This window comes from Stegodyphus dumicola, chromosome 3, assembly GCF_044657685.1.
Source record: "Stegodyphus dumicola isolate Sdum_Otavi_A_Nest chromosome 3, ASM4465768v1".
Taxonomy (NCBI): Eukaryota; Metazoa; Arthropoda; class Arachnida; order Araneae; family Eresidae; genus Stegodyphus; species Stegodyphus dumicola.
Window position 1 is genome coordinate 225,634,044 of NC_140770.1, and position 15,572 is coordinate 225,649,615.

Genomic DNA, 15,572 nt, shown 5'->3' on the forward strand with positions numbered 1-15,572 from the left:
GACATAAAAAGTGGCGTTTTTTAAACAAAAGCATCAATCTAATTAAAAGAATAACTATTTAACCATTAAGTACTTATTAGTTACAAAATTCAACATGAAAATATATCTGATGTATCAGTTTTTAAAGCAAAATAACATACATATAAAGACAAACTTTCAGTTGTGTGTACTTTCATCCTGGTACTAAGCTACCACACTTAAAATTCAGCCATCAAATCAGCCATGATGCATTTATATTAACAAATGTTGTATCATGGCTACTAGAATGTGTCTTGTTGTTTTTTAAACAAAAGCATCAACCAAATTAAAAGAATAACTATTTAACCATTAAGTACTTATTAGTTACAAAATTCAACCTGAAAATATATCTGATGTATCAGTTTTTAAAGCAAAATAACATATTAGTTGCAAAATTAAGCATGAAAATATATCTGATGTATCAGTTTTAAAGCAAAATAACATGCATATAAAGACAAACTTTCAGTTGTGTGTACTTTCATCCTGGTACTAAGCTACCAGACTTAAAATTCAGCCATCAAATCAGCCATGATAATGCATTTATATTAACAAATGTTGTATCATGGCTACTAGAATGTGTCTTGTTTAAAATGAATTTGTGGTATGTTTCTTGTTATTTATTTTACATAAATTGTTTTTTACGTCACATTATATTAAATAAAATGCATACTGTACTCACTGAATGGATTGCTTATGCATAGTTCAATAGCGTTTCTTGCCAATTGCTGATATCACTATAACACAGAAATAAAAAAATTATAAATTAGGATTTCACAACAAATTATGTTTTATGTGACTGAAAATAAAATCATAGGGCTACTAAAAAAGGGACTTATTTTAAATTTTAATTGCCCAACATAAATTAAATAAATGAAACATTTCTCTGTTATCAGGTAAAACTCTTATTTAGCATTAAAGCATTTTATTTGTTATTAATTAGCATTATTCTTATTTGTTATTATCTTAGCAAGGTGTTTTCATACATTTTATAGCTTAGTGCAGTCATCAAGATGAATATTTGAAATTAATCTGAACATGGTTCAAATTAAAAAATGCAGAAAATTACTTCTTATAGCTAGACTGCAAACCCAGAATACGAAAAGTAAACTGAGGATTTATGCCTAGCAATTGCTGTACGAGGTAAAAGAAAAATGCCCTACAGCACAATCATTCTTTACCTCGATAACACATCACAATTATCATTCTTTAAATCAGTAATTTTATACTAGCCAGGCACAAAATGATTGCAGGACAAAAAAAAAAAAATAAATAAATAAATAAATAAATAAATAAATAAATAACTTAAAATATTTATACTACGACTACTACATTACAGTAATTTATATTTAAATAAGGATTTTTCAGTGAGAGGCTAACTACAAAGTAACCAAAACATTCTTGCCATTTTGGACAGTCAGAAAGAAAAAGGTCTTAAATCATTATTATCACTAATCCTCAAAGTCACCATCAGCATCCAGTGCCTTTTGTCAATGAGTGGCTAACTGTGCAATGCCATCGCAGTAAAACTCAGGAGTCTTGGATGCAAAGAAGTATGCAAGGGCCTTTTCGATGTCTTGAAGGATTTCCCACAAAGATGCTTGCCCAGGAAATGGAAAAAATGGTAGTCTGTTGGTGCGAAGTCTGGGGAGTATGGTGGATGGGGTAGTGTCTCCCAGCCCAGTTGCTGGATAGCATCTCTGGCCTTCCGAGCCACATGCAGCCTCGCATTGTCATAGAGGTGGAGTGCACCACTTGGCGACTAATCCACCAGATACAGAGCATAATCTTGCGTGGGCGGAGAAAAGACCGCATCACGAATCACAGGGTCCCGTGGTGATGACCCATGTCTGGAACGCCTGGGCATGTCCTGCTGGACTCGCTTTTCATTGCTGGTGAGTACTCTATCAAATAGGGATGCACTGCGGCACCGAGTAAGCAATACAAACAGGTAGCAACATGCTGTTGCTTGTTTGCATCGGACAGTGAGTGGGGTAGAATAACATACTTATGCAATTTGAGATTTAGTCTTCCTGAGTTATTTTTCATAAAATTTGTTAAAGAAAAAAATAAAACAGATTTCCCTACCTTCCTTCTTATTGTTGGTCTTGCGTTCATTACTGCTTCTGTGAAATTAAATTAAAAGTCTGTCAATAATAAAAGTAGTAAAGCTCCCAAGCTTGCTTTTTCCCAAGTAAGTCATTGCGATAGAAGTGTACTGGATTGAATGACTTGGGAAAAAGCAAGCTTTAATGGAATTTAAGTTTTAATAGAAATATTATGTTTAATAGAAATATTATAGCTTTTTTATAGTAATATTTTTTATTGTCAACATTTTATTCTCGATAATAAGTTATCAATCATCAAATGTGCGAAAGATATGTACGAAAAGTTTTCAACATTAAATTTTTAAAAAATTAAATCGAACTTTAAAAATCTGTTCACAACATAAAAATCTTATACATTCAGATTTCAAGTTAAAATCAAATAACAAAATATGCTCTCATTATTTGCAATATATTTTATTATACAGTATTTTAAAACTGCGCATTCCGAAGAAAATCAGGAATGCCAAAGATTTGTTCCTTAGATTCCAAGCAAAATACCAGTTCCAATTACAAAATTTTACAGAAAATCTAATAAAATTTTTAATGAATGTAGGAAACTTAAATACGGAAAATGAAATATTTTTGAACATTTATAAGGTACTAATTCAGAAGTCAAACAACAAAAATCAGCGTTATATTCACAAAATTTTGTGTATATAACGCTGATTTTTGTTGTTTGACTTCTGAATTAGTATTTATTCGGCGTGTTATTGTGTCTTAATTTATAAGGTATTTCTCCCGCCTTCTTAGCAGGCCAAAGGCTATTACATCATCAATATATCAAAAGATGTGTTGGTAAAATTTATTATCTTCATTTTTTAGTGAACGTATAAAAGTCAATTTTGTAAAAAGGAATAATTCACAGACAGCACTTGAAAAATTGCCTCCCATAGGAATTCCCTGTATTTGTTTAAATATATTGTTATTGAATTGAATATAATTATTGAAAAGTATGCTTGAAAGAAAAAGTTGCCATTTTTCAGCATTTAATAGTGTAGAAATTTAGGGAAATAATTCAGGAAGAGCAAGTAAACTATTATAAATTTCTTCAAGTGGCAAAGTAATATAGAGGTTTCAAAGTCGTACCCACTTGCTCAGCTTGTATGCCTTTCCCTATGCGGTGCAAATGGAGTCTGATCAGTTCATCAGATACCTGGAAGCGTGCAGCAAGCTCATCCCATGTTTGGCTACTGTTGCTCTATATGGCTGCTCTTAGGGCCGCTGCATGGCGCATCACTAACTGACCTGAACTTCTAAAACCATTGCCTAGCAGTTCATTTGTTAATGGCATCATCCCCAAAGGCCTGGCAAATTCTTTGACTTTATTCTGCTGCTGACAGGACTACTTTAAAAATCACACAGCAAACAACTCCGAACGAGCACCTTTGACGCGTCCATTTCAATCAGTCGCTGTGCAAGTTACGTTTGCAGTAGCAATTCAGCGCGCTTTTGGTCAATGTCTGGACTCGCATCCTAACCACTTCATCGCCAAGTTTGGTGACTATTTTTATGCTGGGGTTCACCTTTCCAATGTTGTATCAGAAACAGTAAGAACTGTTTTAGTTACCTTGTAATTAACAGCTATATCTTCAGGAAAAAATAGGACCAAAAGTTTCGCATTTAAAATAGTTAAGCTTACAGAAGTTTAACATAAAACAGTATTTTTCCACAATTTATAAATTTAATTTATTTAAATAAAATTAGCAACATCATTTGTTACCAATGCATTTAAGTTCTGAAAACATTTAGAGTACAAAGTCAGACGATCAATCGATGTCCAGAATGATCTACACAAACTCTAGATTACCAGCTCAAACCTGCCAACCTCTAAAGATAAAAATTCAGAAGTTTCTCCCAAAAATTCAGAAGAACACGAAGAATTAATATCATGCTTTGATATTAAAAAAATAACAATTTATACAAATAGAAAAAAGAAAATTGTACTTACATTAGTAAATCTCAATTAAGTAGTAACTAAAAAATTTATTAGGAAACATAAAACAAGAACTTAATGTTACACAAAAAAATTATTGAAATGAATTTAGAGTGCATTTTTTTAGCAAAAATTCTTTGGAAAATTTCCTATCATAACAATTAGTTTCCTCATAACATTTAGGAATTAAAATGTTTTCTAGAGTTTTTGGTGAAATTGAAGAACGAAACATAGTTTTGTTTTCTTCACAACACTGAAGACTCTCTCGCACTCAGCATTACTGTGTGGAATTATGAGAATAGCACATAAAACTCTTGCTAGTCTCATGCTCTTGCTAGTAGTTTGATATTGGGATGTTAAGTTGTTTCAACTCATTAATTACCAAGGAGGCAATATTTTCCCCCGTATTTAAAATGGAAGATGCAAAAGATGAGTTTTCATTTCGTTAAAAACATCACAGAAACATGTGACAACGATGGGGTAAAGCTTCCAATCGCTGTCGTTGCTGCCATCGATGACATCAGCATCCGAATTTGTAGCCGAATTTGAAAAAAAATCATCTACTTTCTTTGACGTTGTCGAAGCCGAAGCATTAACTTCATGCTTTTTAGACTTAACATGCTTCACAATGTCGCTTCTTCCACCGTGACTTATTATGAAGTCACACACGCACACGTTGCAAAATGCATAGTTATTTCCTTTGAAGGATTCTTTAATTGTTGGAAATTCGGCTTTGTAGGCAGGCCGAAAATATTGAGGATACGGTTTTTTTTTTAACTCATTTCGTAACAACGACGTATTAAGAAAGTTCGTAGCACGTGCAAACAAAAAAAATAATAATAAATAAAATAAAAAACAGAATGCGACAAAATCCACGCTCGCTGAGTCCCTTGCTGCTGAAGCGAACCCGAAAAAAATAATCTGGCACCCACAAAGAAAAGAGTGGGAGAAACAAGTTCAGCGCATTGGATTGGCCGGTTAAGCGGCGAGTTGGGAGAAACCGCAGGTTACTGGATTCGAAGTAGTCGGCAGTTGGCGGTAAAACACGATGCAATTGGCGAAAAATTCTAAAATTTCGACAAAAATCACTAAAAACACTTGAAAAAGGAAAAAAAATCGTAAAAAATGGATTACAATCGTAAAATCGTAAAAACAAACTCATTTTCTTAAAAATTACGAAAAATTCGTAAAAGTTGGCAGATATGCCAGCTTGAAAAAAAAAATAAAACAGGCCATTCCTCTCAAGTATAGGAATAGAGAAAGTAAATTTAAACATTTTTTTTCCCTACAAATGCTCAGATGATTGATGAATTATACATATTATAATCAGGGATACAGCGTCAAATAATCAAATAATTCCAGAAACATTATGAATATGAACAATTCATAAACAAAATTTTGTACAATTGCAGACAACAGGGGTGTTTGTGGGACCCCAAAAAATCCCCTGAAACTTTTACAGACATACTACCGACATTTTGGAGTTTCGAGAAGGGGGGGGAGAGAAATGAAAAATTACAATTATGAAGTATTGAATGACCTAATTATAAAAGTTCAATAAATTACTTTTTTTTTTGCAAAATTAATAACCATAAATTTTCAAACATATAAACTACTACATTTTATGTAAATATTTTAAATTGCCTGAATTAATTCTTTAAAAAAAAATTATCTAATTTCTGCTGCTTTTTTTCATTTTCTGATGTTTGTGGGCTTGTCTTTCTTTTGTGGTGAACTTCCTAATTCAGGAAGGTTGACTTTTATTTTCCTCATTTACAGTTGAAGAAATTTCCTCGAGAACTGCACATGCAGAGGTAGAAGCAGTTTGCTTTTCTGCTAATGTTTTTCAGAGACTTTTATAGGTGACTCATCTGAAATACATGTTTTTAAGTCCTCTTGATATGTTTTCCAACTTCTGTTCATATTCAGTAAGAGATCTTTGTGAATTGGATCGGTCATTGGATTTTTTGAGCCATATTTTTTACATGAGGTTTCTTTAGAAGCCATTAAATCATATTTAATAGTCTGCACTGCATCTAAGGAATCAATCTTAAGAGAGGTTCTATAGTCAGTGACAAGTGTATCCATTAAGTTGAATGCACTTTCCACTAATGGGCCATGGAAGCAGCTAAGGCAGGCTTTGACCAATTTAGCCAATGTAGGATACTTATAATCATTTGTGAAATCATCTTTTAAATTAAAAACTTTAGACCAATATTTATCAATTGTACACTTGACTTGATTTCCACTTTCATCAGATGTGTAGAGCATTTCTTTGGTGATATCAATATCACTCTGGTATAACCTTATTTCAGCTTCTACTTTTGACTTCATTATCACTAAAAATATGGGACATCAAAGATGATAATTTTTCAAAAGCTAATATTGTACTGGTTTTACCTCTTAGCTCTGGATCTAATGCTGTAAAACTAATTAGATATGAATTTTTAAGGGGTAATTTCTGTTTCATATGCTGTGCTGTATTAGTATAAGCTTTCATCAGAGAAATTTGGAATTCTTTTGCTATTGGATGATTTTTTGATAATTTCTTCAGGAGAGTGGAAGCTTCTGCACCAGTAAATATTACTTTGCTAGGTAGATGGAATTCTGGATTTGTGACATCAACCTTTAATAAATCATTATAAGATGTGCACTCTATATTTTCTGGCTTCATAAAAAAAGACAAATTTTGCCATCAATTTATAAATACTGGAATGTATTAAATGAAGCATTGGTTTTTTTTGTTTCAAATAATTAAATATATGTGTTGAACTCTGGTAATACTGCTGAATATAATGGTCATATGCAATAAAGTTTTGTTTTGAATAACAAATAACCCATTTAGTATTCTTTTTTTCCGAGCTAAAGCATCCTTTGTGAGTTGTTGGGAATGCAAGCAAGAATACACCGCTTCAACAATTTTTTCTGAGCTGCAGAAATATTTCTTTTATTGTATACAGTTTCAACATAAATAATCCCCTTTATCAGTTTTATCCAAGTAGTGAAAATAAAATGCAATAAGAGCATCCCACAGATCTTTGATTCTTTCTAAAACACATAAAATGTACACCCTATGGTCTGGTCTCTTCAAGGGCTTAAGTTTTTTAATGGCAAGGGATTCACAGATTTTGAATAAATTTTCTCTTTTACTGCAGCTTTTCATATCAAAATAGATGTCATCAAACAAATCTTCTAAGTATCTATCAAAACATTAAGCAAATTTTTTTGCACAGTTATTAGCTGTGTGACATGTGTCACCATCAATATCTAATAAGTGAGGTGCTTTGTTTGATCGTAGTCTGGTTTCAACACCCTTTTTTTTCCACGCATTGTGTTACACGAGTGCATTAATACACTAATTAAGTTTGCCCATGGAATATTATTATCTTCAATAGTATTAACAACTGCTTTAAAAACAGCTTCTGAATTGCAAGATTCCATCTTTAGAGATGCAAAATGATGAACTACAACTTCGTTTTGATTGTCGTCATAAAACTGCACCAATATTGCCAGTATACTTTCTTGAGCATTGCTAGTACTTTCATCCAAATTTAGAGAAAATGAAGTCTCCTTTAAAGTTTTAATGATATTTTCCTTAATAGTTTTTGCAAGCCCATATTTCATCTTATAACATGCAGTAGTCCTGGACATTTCCAACGAGTTTAGTGCCATCTGATCGCAGCTCAACTGTTTGCAGAGTTCAATAAAATTGGGAGCTACATTGAAAGTAAGAGAATTCTCGGCGATTAACGAAGTTATTAATACATCTTCGCGTGCTTTTCTTTTCACTACATCCAATGGCCGAGCATCAGTCTCTAGTAAGACATTAGTATTTTTTGAATTAGCATAATTACTTAAAGTCATTGAATGTCTAATGCACTTTGAATATTTTATGTGCGTCACAGTTTTAGAATGATAATCTTGAATCCTTCCCCACCATACTTCAGCAGTGAGTTACGAAAAACATAATATGCTTGTCCAGCAACATTTATTTTCTTGCACCATGTGCCGATGGTATCCCCATTACCATCTCTCCGTTCAATCCAATTCTACCTAAATGCATTCCGGACACCTTCTTCTAATTGTATAATATCACTATTTATATCGAGAAATTTCATAGTGAAATTCTCTTGCGTACATTAATAAAAAAATATTTCAATAAACGAAACGAAAAATTTACACTTGCATCAATAAATGAAGCGAAAATTTTACACAGCGGAGAAAAATAGTTGAGAAGCGATCAATGACAAATAGCTAATACTGCGAAAAATCCCCCTTCACTACTTATTGGCGCCACGCCAGGAGAGATAAGATCTTTGAACCCAGAGTCACCTGATCGCACATCTGGTCGAACGAAGTATCTCCCTTTTTTTTCTGCCGCACCTACTTGCCTATCCAGAAGAGAATGTCCGAGAACCGGGGGAATGAGTCATAACTCGCAATAAGGAAAGAACAAAAAAGAAGTTTTTTCCCCCTTTTCAGGCATTATCACTGCCTTTGGAGAAAGAAAGGAAAAGTTTTCACCACACATGACCTTGCGTTTTCTGCTTTCAAAGCAAACAAAATTACCCTGATCAAAATAAATAATTCATTATTATTCCTACTTCCTTTTGAACGACGATCCCCGGAATTTCCGGGAATCGAAGTTCAAAACCCCCGGAATTCCGGGGTTTCCCCGGAGCACAAACACCCCTACACACAATCAACTATAATGAGTTTTTCCTAATTAAAATGCTATCAAAGTAAGCACTTAAGCATTTCTACTTATCAATTTTCAAATTCCCTAACGTGGCAATCCTGTTTATGTATATATATAAAATAATAGTAGGTAGAAACATTGCAGCGATCTTGCTAAAAAGTTACCAGGAGGTGTAGCTCCACGAAATAGTTCAACACTGTATTACTAAAATATGAACTAAGAATTTTTTAAAAAAACTTATCTGGAAAAACTAGAAAAAAACTGTAAATACGCAAAAAAAAAAACGTTAAAATTAATGTTGGAAGACATGTGAATGCACGAAAAAATATCTGACCGTTGTGATATGTGAAAAGTTAATACACATAAAAAATAGATTGACGGAAAAAATATATGAAAAGTTAATACACATAAAAAATAGATTGACGGAAAAAATATATGAAGAGTTAATACACATAAAAAATAGATTGACGGAAAAAATACATGAAAAGTTAATACACATAAAAAATAGATTGACGGAAAAAATATATGAAGAGTTAATACACATAAAAAATAGATTGACGGAAAAAATACATGAAAAGTTAATACACATAAAAAATAAATTGACAGGAAAAAAAATATACCAAAACATAAAATGCAAAAATTATAATGAAAACATAAATTGCTAAAATACAAAAACACAATAATTACAAAGCGGAAAATGGTAAATTAACCCACTCGTACCCTCTGCCAGGCTTTTCAAGGGAAAAATGACTGAATGTACGAACTAGGCCAAATACCATTATGCGTTTCGCCGAAACAGACCATTGAAGCTCTTGTTTGATGCGCAAAAAAAATTTAATTGTTTTAATAGTTTTAAATTACTTAGATGACCAAATTCTACTATTATTAACAAATCAGGCCTTTTCATTTTTCATAGTAGCTTGATGAATGAAGACTTTTATTAACAAATGACTTTTTTCCAATTTACTCTTTCTTTTGTGGCCAAAAATAAGTAATTTTAGCTGAATTAGCCATTTTCACTTATTTGTAGCAGTTTTGTTCTTCTAACAACATGACTGACGCCATTTTGAGTTCTTTCCGTGTCTTTTCACGTCTGTCACACCCTCCATAATAAAAGAGGGGAACAGGACTTCCCGCCAAAACTACAATCTCAGCCCATAGGCCTATGCAGTTTTAATTGTTACTCCCTCCTACGTCACACGACGAGAAGGAAGGTTGGTAGTACATAGAGGGCATTTGCACCCTTTTCAATTTTTTCGCGATGCTAATGACGGGACCTTACAGGTCAGTTTTTTCGTTTCTTTTTTCCTTTTTTTGTTTTTTTGTTTTTTTTTGTCCTAATAAGACCCAACGACGTTCGTTTTCTTGCAAATTTAATTGCATATTAATTTGACTACAACACCATTCTCTTTTTAAAAGTTCCATCTTCTTTAAGCTGTGCAGCACCAGCCCGTATGTTGTAATCAAAATAAAATAAATAGCAGACCGTTATTTTATTTTGATTTTAATTTTGCATTGCTCGGAGTTGCAATTACATTCTTAACACCCTAATGTGTTTTTCAGCGGACGCGTCAGGAAAAAGGAACAGAGCAGTGAAGCTCCAAAAAAGATTTATTCGGGACTATTCATGTTTTATAAAAAATTTTTTTGCACATCAAACAAGAGCTTCAATGGCCTGTTTCAGCAAAACGCGTAATGGTATTTGGCCTAGTTTGTACATTCAGTCATTCTTCCCTTGAAAAGCCTGGCAGAGGGTACGAGTGGGTTAATTTACCATTTTCCGTTTTGTAATTATTGTATTTTTGTATTTTAGCAATTTATGTTTTCATTATAATTTTTGTATTTTATGTTTTGGTATATTTTTTTCCGTCAATCTATTTTTTATGTGTATTAACTTTTCACATATTTTTTTCATCAATCTATTTTTTATGTTGTAAGGTTTATATTTATTTTAACTAACATTTATTTTAAGTTTAAGCTATCTTTCCTGTCAAGCCTTTACTTTCCCCTGGAATTGTCAATGCCAGAGTATGTAAATTTTAGTAGAACGTGCAAAGTATTCAAATTTTTAGCAGAAGTATTTTGAGTTAAATAGAAAGGTAACGAGTTTGTAGGTGTGCTTTCTTGATTCACGAGCGTAAAGGTTGCTAGGTAGAAATTTAAAAACCGCGCGTTTCGGCCTGTGTGCTTACTTCGGCAGTTAGTTGAATCTTTCAACTTTTTATTCAGAAAGTTTGCTGAAATCTCAGCTGTATCTTAGAACGCGGTTAAGTTAGTTACGTTTAGAAAGTCTCGTAGGTAGTGACTTGTTTTTATTCATTTTTAGTTGTACTTTCTTATTTTTATTTAACCGCCGGGTCGGCGTAGTTTGTGAGCGTCAAGTGAACGCATCTGTAACTTCTAAAGTGGAATAAAAAGGGAGTTAAACCCTTCTTAAGAGTTTGTGTACTTTCCAGTTCATAGCAGTCACTACTATTGTTGCGGGCAAGTTGAGGCCACGCAACACCACAATGTGTATTAACTTTTCACATATCACAACAGTCAAATATTTTTTCGTGCATTCGCATGTCTTCCAACATTAATTTTAACGGCTTTTTTTCGCGTGTTTACAGTTTTTTTCCAGTTTTTTCAGATAAGTTTTTTTAAAAAATTCTTCTTAGTTCATATTTTAGTAATACAGCGTTGAACTATTTCGTGGAGCTACAGCTCCTGGTAACTTTTTAGCAAGATCGCTGCAATGTTTCTACCTACTATTATTTCATATCTTTTTGCAGCATTATGCACAAAAAAATTTTTGAGACCAAATAGGTCTTACATCTCATTACTAGTTAGCTTTACATTTCTATTTCAATTATATATATATACAGTCAAAAGTCTTTAATCCGGACTCGTCGGGACTTCGATTCCGGATTATACATGATCAATTTAAATCTGGTAAGATGGCATGCAGAAATTATAAAATTAAAAATATGAAACTGTAATTTATGAAATAAAGAGCAATTATGATCTAAATCTAGGGTATTAAAATTTACAAAAAAAGCTTAATATTTATTTGTTTACTTTATTAAACATTTCTTTCAACGTGCGCATGCGTAAAGCATACATAACGCATAGTCGAAATTAGAAAATTGCAACCAGAAAACTATTTGATGTGTATTCGTGATATTTACAATGACAAGAAATTTGATTTAAATCATATCAAAGACGGAGTATATCGAGATGAAATACTACATTTAGTAAGGAATTATAAGCCGAATAAGATAAAAACATCTGCCCTGAAGATAAGGATAGTGCTGACAAATCAACTTCCAGTTCATTGCACGCCGCGATGTCTGCAAAAAATAATAAGCCGAATCCAATTCGAAGATTAAAGAACAGCGCAATCTGTAACATTAACTGATATAGATAATTAGATAATTTTAGCTTAGCTTATACCGTCCGTTATACATTAAGCGCACATGCGTAAACGTATTATGTGCAAGCGCACACGCTTATGCGCATGCGTAAAGGTATTACGCGCATGCGTGACCGCATTAAGCATTGACGCATGCACAGAAAGTTTGTAGCTTTGAGGTCTGGATTATGGGTATCCAGATTAACGACGTTTGACTGTATATAGTTCATATAGACAGAATAATTCCAACAAATATTTGTTTAAGACACAATAATTAAATATTTGTTTGTTCTCAAACTACGGAAAAGAAATAAATCCAAATCCAACTCTCAAGAGAACCTATCACCTTACACTTCAGAACGAAGTTTCAGGTTGATATTCATGTACCAAAGAGTTAACACAAAATACAAATTAAGAGTATTCTGCTGACAACTTTTGGATTCATCACTAAAATTCTAATAGACAGGATAATTATACAAATAATTATTTGCTTCTTTTATAAACACTACTCTATAATATATAAATTTCAGACATCACAAAAACCACATGCAGTATAAAGATGGACGACATACTTTGAAACTGATTATTATGTTGTTGCGAAAGTCACTTCATTGGGGGTCTACAGCATGAAATTCCCCGACTCTTGCAGATTTTGACTAATATGTTTAAGCATGAAATTCCCCGACTCTTGCAGATTTTGACTAATATGTTTAATCTCCTGACTTTTTTGGTCAATTTTCAAATTCCCTAACTTTTCCTAGTTTTCCAGGTAGTGTGGCAACCCTGCATATATGTACTATATATATATATGGTTCATATAGACAGAATAATTCCAACAAATATTTGTTTGTTCTCAAACTACGGAAAAGAAATAAATCCAAATCCAACTCAAGAGAACCTATCACCTTACACTTCAGATTGAAGTTTTAAGGTTGATATTCATGTACCAAAGAGTTAACACAAAATACAAATTGAAAGCATTCTGCTGACAACTTTTGGATTCATCAATAAAATTCTAATAGACAGGATAATTACACTAAAATTTCTAATAGAAAGAATAATTATAAAAATAATTATTTGCTTCTATTATAAACACTATTATATATAAATTTCAGACATCACTAAAATCACATGCAGTATAAGATACACTTTGAAACTGATTCAAAGATTTGATTCACTTTACTAAGCGAATTTACTCCAATTACAGAAAATAAGCAATGTAGCTCTTTTTGCTGTTGGATACATACCAGGAATAAAAATCTGATTTTCACTCATGAACTGATTCCTTTTACTAAGCGAGAAAACATCTGAATGACGAAAAAAGAAAGCATACCAACTTCCCACTTCTGGAAAGAAATGTTTATTCTCCAACATTAAAAGTCAGTTTAAATTTTTATCATTTCCCAACTTTTAGAAAAAAAAATTCTAGAATTTTATTGTTAGTTCTATGTACAGGGGTGTTTGTGGGACCCCAAAAAATCCCCTGAAACTTTTACAGACATACTACCGACATTTTGGAGTTTCGAGAAGGGGGGGGGAGAGAAATGAAAAATTACAATTATGAAGTACTGAATGACCTAATTATAAAAGTTCAATGAATTACTTTTTTTGCAAAATTAAAAACCATAAATTTTCAAACATATAAACTACTACATTTTATGTAAATATTTTAAATTACCTGAATTAATTCTTTAAAAAAAATTATCTAATTTCTGCTGCTTTTTTTTTATTGTCTGATGTTTGTGGGCTTGTCTTTCTTTTGTGGGGAACTTCATAATAGCAGGAAGGTTGACTTTTATTTTCCTCGTTTACAGTTGAAGAAATTTCCTCGAGAACTGCACATGCAGAGGTAGAAGCAGTTTGCTTTTCTGCTAATGTAGAAGGTTTTTCAGAGACTTTTATAGGTGACTCATCTGAAATACATGTTTTTAAGTCCTCTTGATATGTTTTCCAACTTCTGTTCATATTCAGTAAGAGATCTTTGTGAATTGGATCAGGCATTGGATTTTTTTAGCCATATTTTTCACATGAGGTTTCTTTAGAAGCCATTAAATCATATTTAATAGTCTGCACTGCATCTAAGGAATCAATCTTAAGAGAGATTCTATAGTCAGTGACAAGTGTATCCATTAAGTTGAATGCACTTTCCACTAATGGGCCATGGAATCAGCTAAGGCAGGCTTTGACCAATTTAGCCAATGTAGGATACTTATAATCATTTGTGAAATCATCTTTTAAATTAAAAACTTTAGACCAATATTTATCAATTGTACACTTGACTTGATTTCCACTTTCATCAGATGTGTAGAGCATTTCTTTGGTGATATCAATATCACTCTGTGGTATAACCTTATTTCAGCTTCTACTTTTGACTTTTCATTATCACTAAAAATATGGGACATAAAAGATGATAATTTTTCAAAAGCCAATATTGTACTGGTTTTACCTCTTAGCTCTGGATCTAATGCTGTAAAACTAATTAGATATGAATTTTTAAGGGGTAATTTCTGTTTCATATGCTGTGCTGTATTAGTATAAGCTTTCATCAGAGAAATTTGGAATTCTTTTGCTATTGAATGATTTTTTGATAATTTCTTCAGGAGAGTGGAAGCTTCTGCACCAGTAAATATTATTTTGCTAGGTAGATGGAATTCTGGATTTGTGACATCAACCTTTAATAAATCATTATAAGATGTGCACTCTATATTTTCTGGCTTCAAAAAAAAAATTTGAAAAATTTTTGCCATCAATTTATAAATACTGGAATGTATTAAATGAAGCATTGGTTTTTTTGTTTCAAATAATTTAATATATGTGTTGAACTCTGGTAATACTGCTGAATATAATGCCATATGCAATAAAGTTTTGTTTTGCGTAACAAATAACCCACTTAGTATTCTTTTTTTCCAAGCTAAAGCATCCTTTGTGAGTTGTTGGGAATGCAAGCAAGAATACATCCCTTCAACAATTTTTTTCTGAGCTGCAGAAATATTTCTTTTATTGTATACAGTTTCAACATAAATAATCCCCTTTATCAGTTTTATCCAAGTAGTGAAAATAAAATGCAATAAGAGGATCCCACAGATCTTTGATTCTTTCTAAAACACATAAAATGTACACCCACCTATGGTCTGGTCTCTTCAAGGGCTTAAGTTCTTTAATGGCAAGGCATTCACACATTTTGAATAAATTTTCTCTTTTACTGCAGCTTTTCATATCAAAATAGATGTCATCAAACAAATCTTCTAAGTATCTATCAAAACATTAAGCAAATTTTTTTGCACAGTTATTAGCTGTGTGACATATGCCACCATCAATATCTAATAAGTGAGGTGCTTTGTTTGATCGTAGTCTGGTTTCAACACCCTTTTTTTTCCACGCATTGTGTTACACGAGTGCATTAATACACTAATTAAGTTTGCC

The 15,572-nt window shown here is 32.3% G+C and overlaps 1 protein-coding gene across 5 annotated transcripts in view; it reads right to left on the reverse strand.

The window, feature by feature from the left end:
• Eaf6 (chromatin modification-related protein EAF6/MEAF6) overlaps positions 1 to 15,572 on the reverse strand; it is a 68,088-nt gene that overhangs the window by 36,106 nt on the left and 16,410 nt on the right. For 3 of the 5 annotated variants that reach the window (XM_085813865.1, XM_085813863.1, XM_085813867.1), the window contains exon 2: positions 698 to 752. The gene's annotated coding sequence lies outside the window, so the exon portion shown is untranslated. Of the gene's footprint in view, positions 1 to 697; positions 753 to 2,103; positions 2,142 to 15,572 lie in introns of those variants that run through there. The other 2 variants (XM_085813866.1, XM_085813864.1) reach the window with 1 other exon arrangement.